Source organism: Rhipicephalus sanguineus, chromosome 8, assembly GCF_013339695.2.
Source record: "Rhipicephalus sanguineus isolate Rsan-2018 chromosome 8, BIME_Rsan_1.4, whole genome shotgun sequence".
NCBI classification, from domain to species: Eukaryota; Metazoa; Arthropoda; class Arachnida; order Ixodida; family Ixodidae; genus Rhipicephalus; species Rhipicephalus sanguineus.
This window is the reverse complement of record NC_051183.1, coordinates 28448988-28455131: the sequence shown is the minus strand read 5'-3', so window position 1 is coordinate 28455131 and position 6144 is coordinate 28448988. Positions and strand designations below refer to the sequence as shown.

The 6144-nt window shown below is 44.2% G+C and overlaps 1 long non-coding RNA gene across 1 annotated transcript; it reads left to right on the top strand.

Annotated features, from left to right (window-relative positions):
* Nucleotides 1–218: 218 nt before the first annotated feature.
* LOC119402648 (uncharacterized) lies at nucleotides 219–3364 on the top strand. Its single transcript, XR_005185863.1, has 3 exons — nucleotides 219–1661; nucleotides 2106–2167; nucleotides 2435–3364. It is a non-coding gene; the product is annotated as an uncharacterized LOC119402648 (long non-coding RNA).
* Nucleotides 3365–6144: the final 2780 nt, after the last annotated feature.

The following is a 6144-nucleotide window of genomic DNA, read 5'->3' as shown; positions in this document are numbered from 1 at the left end:
TTCCCCCCTAATTTCTAGATTCGGTTGGCTACCACCCTACCTTTTCGAGTACTGCTCTATCTTACCTTGTTCTAGAGGACCTCTCTCTATGAGCAGAACGGCTGCTTGGGCTAGTTGGTGATTTAGCATCGACATATTTGCACAGCGCAACACAGCGCCTGTGTTGTGTACTCTTTCCGTCCTAGTTCATTTTACGCTGTGCAAATATGTCGATGTTCTATGAGCAACTTAGTGAGCTTCAGTTATGTCGGACGTTGTGTTGTGAAGCCCCAGTTTTATTAATTTATTATTCGCCGTGTTAACCGGTAATCCCACTGTTGTTTTGACAAGTATTTTAATTAATCTGCTCAAGTTGTTTGTCTGTGTCCATCTAAGCATCCCAGCTACACAGGAGAAGCGGCACAAGGCGAAAGCGTGGACCAGTCTCATGACGCTCTCCTCTTCCACCCCTCTGTGTCTGTTTGTGATTCTCCATAGCAGGTATTTTTCCCTCCTCAGTCTTGCTAGTGATGTGTTGTATTGTTCTTCCAGTTGCCCCGTTTGCCCCCAAGAATAACCCTAAGACCCTAATGGATTCGACTTGCCTAACATATTTGCCTGCCTTCGTGGTTAGAACTAACCTGGGTTCTTCCTCGGGAACATATCCCTGCGGTTTTCTACCCCTACTCCTGTTACTGAGTTCTAGGAGTTCACACTTCTCAAAAGAGCATTTGAGTCCCATGTCTTCTAAAATGAACTATACCTCATAAATTCTCTCCTGAAGTCTGCTTTCCACCTGTCCCATAATTCCTTCAGCGCTCCCTACAGTCACATCGTCTGCATAAATGGTAAAGTGAATGCCCTTTATCTCTTTTAATCACTTTGCCACTTTGGACGTGACCAGGTTGAAAAGCGTAGGTGTCGCAGTCTATCCGTGGCGTCTTAAATTTGGCGGCTATGACATAGACGGCCGTTTGTATACGGGGGAAAACTTTGCATGCGAATCCGTACAGTGTAACTATATTCGCATAGCGTCCATTTGGTGTCGCGCCGGTTACAAGCCGACGTTCCGACACACAACTTCCTCGTTTGTAGTCATTTTTCACGAGCGTACACGCGAGTACTACCGGCCAATGTCCAAGTGAATGCGAAGAAAAGAAAAAAAGTTCATGCAACAGTTTCTAAAAAAAAGCAACTTACTTACTGTAACAAAAAAAAACCCAAAAAAAGAAAACCGCGCGAGGGGTAGTGGTTACATGGTGGAGCGGAAAGTTTACGACAGAAATGTCCGTAGAACAAAAGACGGCGAAAGGAAAAAGTAGAGGCCCGCCTAATGCTTGAAATGAAAACCAAAACAGTTGCGAGACATTGTTCCCAGATGGTGGCTTCGCGTCTTCGTGTGTCCCGAACGAGGCAGCTAGAAGGATCATCCATCATTTGGGGGAGCTCGCGAAACGGATAGCAAAGAAAGTGGAAACTGGCGAAGAGCTTGTGTGCGCTGTGTTTTTACTGAGTTAGACACTGCTGAACACGCGGTCGCGCTGCAGAATAGGGTGGCTGCGTCGTCTGCTACGAACCGTTCGTGCGTCTGCTAATGCGAGTGTCTTTAGGTACGAAGCTGGCGCTGACAGTTTCGCGCGAGAAATTACCACAACGTAACGAGGCGCACTGGAACAGACGGGGTAATGTTTGTGGCCTCCGAGACGGTTGTCCGTTTGGGGCCACTAAAGTGAAACGCTGAGCCTTTCGCTGATAAACTATTTTTTGACAGCTGTATTGTAGTTAAATTCGCGGCAATACGTTTGTTATTAGAAAACAAAATGAAGGTCAAAGCTGCATTTTACAGCGACGGTGTCTTAGTCTACCCTGTGCCGTTGTCGTCATCTTAGTAGTAGTAGCAGTAGTAGCAGTAGTATGAATAGTAGCGCGGGTAACGTAGGTCACGTGACCAAGGGGAGAGTGAATAAACAAATATAATGAAATGATGATGCTGCTGTTCGAAATGATGAGGCCAGATGATGAAGCACGCGATCTCGCTAACCAATCACATACACTCGCGAGGTTACAGCTTCTCTGGGCGACGTTTTTCCCAGCGTGTAACTGCCTTGAATCTTTTTTTTTTTTAGTTTCATGCCGAAACTCCAACAACGGTACGCCACATGACGTCATGGACTTTATTTCAGGCCACGTAAGTCTAACGGAAATTCGAGAAGCTTTCCTTGCTGAGTCTATGGATCCCTTAGAATACAGTGTATATTCCCTTTTTTCACCAATGAACTGTTACGTATGCCCTAGCAGATGCAGTCAAAATCTATGACGTCACGACGACCTGGTTCGGGAACTCTGAGGCAGCGTCGCCACTTGTATTGTCATTTTTCATGTTTCTTTTTTTTTTTTTTTGCTTACCAAGCGTCATCTGGTGATGCCTGTATAAGAAAGTGAAATTATTATACAGGGAACAAGCGGTGATGTGGAGGAGACTGCAGGCTGGAACATACCCGCATGAAACGCTACTGCACGCCATGTATCCGGGGACCTGCAGGCGGGACTGCAAATTCTGCCTGCCGGACAAGCCCAACACCCTGCGCCATATGGTGTTGTGGTGCAAGAATAACCCGAACGTGACACCGACAACACCGCCATCAGGCTCGAACGGGCCGAACAGAGCAGAACCAGAAGAGCAACAATTAGAAGACCAGTGGGAGGCTCTGCTGCTGACGCAGGACCTTGGAAACCAACTATGATTGGTGGACAGGGCTCGGGCGGCAGCAGCGAGTCATCACTACCTCGGCTGAGGGCTCAAGCCTGGTCGCACAATAAAGTTTATTTCTCTCTCTTTCGCGTCCCTTCAAGTCGTCGGTGTTCAAGTTAATTCGTTTATTTAACGTCCACAGATGCACAGAAAAAAATAACTAGGTCCGGGTTGGTGCGGCAAATTATATGCTTCGACATTTGTTTCGATGGATCGTTGGGCGAAGCAGATAAATTTGTACCTCTGTTAAAGATCGAAGTTCAAATATGGGACTCCGCATGCGCAGACCATGACGTCAACGGCGCTGCGAATGACGCGTAAGCCGGCTGTGTGTTTGGCAGTGTTTCACCAACTTCAAGTGTATGTGTTTTTTTGCTGATTTATTAGTACGTGTACAATACACGCACGTACTCCGAAGCAAAGCATGGGTCACGGGTTGTTTCAAGTATCATTTTCAACTTCAAGGCCGTCGAGTAGTTGGTTGTTCCTTGATTTCTTGTGCTTTTGGATAAAAGATTATTCTAAGCTGTTCAAAGGAGTCATACGCGACAACGTATTAAGCATTGCAAACGTTTAAACATGGCTGGCTAGGAAGAATTATTCGATAACTACGCCGTTGTATTCCAGCAATAAAAAAAACTGAGTCATCATATGCTTATGACTCATTGTTTTCAGCGCTGGCGTTGTCGCAAGCATGTGTGGGTCAATTTATGGCCCAGTGAATGCGGGAGACAAGTTTATTTATCGTTGGAGTAGCTGTCCACGCGTAGATGGTTGACAAGATCGATTATGGTAAGTGGTTGACAATGTCGATTATGACAACGAACATACGACGGCATGACAACGTAACACAAAAACGGCGGTCGCATTTCGATGGAGGCGGAATGTTAGAGGCCCGTGTACTGTGCGACGTCAGTGCAGGTTAAAGAACAGCAGATGGTCGAACTTTCCGGAGCCCTCCACAACTGCGTTCCTCATAATCATATCGTCGTTTCGGGCGTAAAATCCCAGATATTATTATTATTATGATAACACAAAAATGACGCAAATACGACGCCGCCTAAAACCTATGCAATGACAGCACAGTGACCACGACGGTAGTCGTGGCATAGGAACGATGACTGTTCGACGGCCATTACCATGGCAACAGTGCTGAGTGCCGTGAAGACGATGACAATGACAATCGCGATAACAAAGATGGCATTACGACGACATTCCGCACATTAGTACACCACAGCTAAAGTTCCTAAAATTGTTGTGGGTTCCAGGTCACTGTGGATTACAAATAAATGAAATAGCCGATTGCTTAGCGCGAGCATCGCTGGATGGCCCCAATAATTTTGGTACATCCAGTAGTGAAATATCTAACAGCGATCGGATATAGAAAATTAGCAATTTGTACAGATATGATGGAAACTATAACGAAATGGGCGGACTATCAGCATTTAAAATTTCCATGGAAACCTCAGTGGAGTCAGTCTGGACGATCTGAAGTTACGATAACCAGATTTCAATGCCGTGTCCCCCCATTAAACATATATTTACACAGGGCTGGTCTGGGGATATCGCCTCTCTGTCATTTCTGTCAAGAAGTTGAAATTATTGAACATTATCTTTTGTCACGTCGCAGATATTCATTACTTAGAAAACGACTTCTAGTTATTCCACTTTCGAAAATAGGTTTAAGTTTAATTGCAGAAGTAGCACTAACGTTCGGTGCCTCCGTATTGGGACATTGCCACAGGGATGTATTCGATGCGGTTTGTAATTTTGTTCAAGCTAGAAAACGTATCCCATTTTAATCTCTACTTTAATAAATATTCTTACAGTAATTAAAAATGTGTTGAAATCTAACAGTGTAAATTAAAATCAATTCCAAATTGTTCTGCTCAGAGGAATACAGCTGTCTATTCTACTCGAAATTGCACATTTTTTTAATACATTAGCTGTCATTTCTTTTTTTCCAATCTTTCTTTTCTTAAATTTAGTTTTTTTTCATTAATACGCAATCTTGAAGATATCAGAGAGAAGTTACTATATATATATATATATATATATATATATATATATATATATATATATATATATATGATGACATGATGAGATGACATATGACGATGACACGCAGCGACGTTGCCATGAGTACACTCTAAGAAAAAAAAAGAAAAAAAAAGAGTATGCGTCACTGTTTTCGGAGAGTTCTGACTTGCCACGTATAGGACTCTCTTTAAATAGTCACGGTGACTCTCTTGGTGGGTCCGCGTCGGCTCTCTCTAGGAGAGTCCCCTGACCCTCTAGGAAGAGTGCAAAGACTCTCATCGGGAGGATCACGTTACCACTTATAGGGAGTCAGACGACTCTTGCCGGTAACGCTCCTAGGGGGGTGAAGGGACCCACACCGAAGCATCAAGCGACTCCACAAGTATTTTAAGCTACTCATTTGATCCTTGCTCTACTTTTGCGTGACTACTGTTGAAAATAGTGGAGTATTCATTTTAAGCAAGTCCAATAATACTTGGCGTTCTGCCCAGCGACTGTAAAAAAAGAATAGTTCAGTTTTAGCATTATTTTAATAAAACTCGTCAAAACAACACATATTTTCCAGCAAAGTTTTATAGAAAGCGCGAAAAGATGGTCTGTGATTTCTAATTAAGAAGTTTGGGTATTCCTCTTACATGCTTCTATGAGTCTAGCCAACTAAAATGTGTGACTGTGATGTGCACAGTGTCATATGGTGCTAAATGAACAGCAGAAATCGCCATCATGTTTCCATATTTATTCCTTGTGATTAAGAATAAATCAAAAAGTGGTGACGGCTTGAGGCATCAGACTTGTGGCTTGCTAGGTTGTCGCTCCTGTCCAGCGTGAGCACATGAAAAAGGGTATCTGAAAAGCAGAACGCGATATTATGATGAGAAAATGAAATTGCAGTAAAGGTTTGCAAAACCTACACAATAAGTGGTTCACACAGACATAATAAAGGGTAACAACAAAACAACAAAGCAGATCCTCCTGCAGCCAGGGGCATGCCTTGAGCGGTTATTGACCGCATGTTTTACAAACGTAACCCATCCTTAAATACTCAGATAAACAGATGCGAGTACTAGGGCCCGAACGACACCCAGCGCGTGCGTACGCCGTCTACGTCGAGATCAGACATGTTATATGCTAGAATTAGCGCACATAACTCCCACAATCACGTACACTCACTCGATTCTGTCATAGCGCCCAACGTCATCGCAGTGTATGCAAACCACGAAAACAGCAAACAGAAACGAGGGAAAAGAGTGCACGCCGGCGGCCGCAACAACGCGCGCCGTCGAAATTCTAGAGCTTTTTCACTTCACCGGCGAGGCGTGTCCAACTTGAATGACTACCGCGTACGTTCTGGAAGCCCCGTACTATATCTGCAC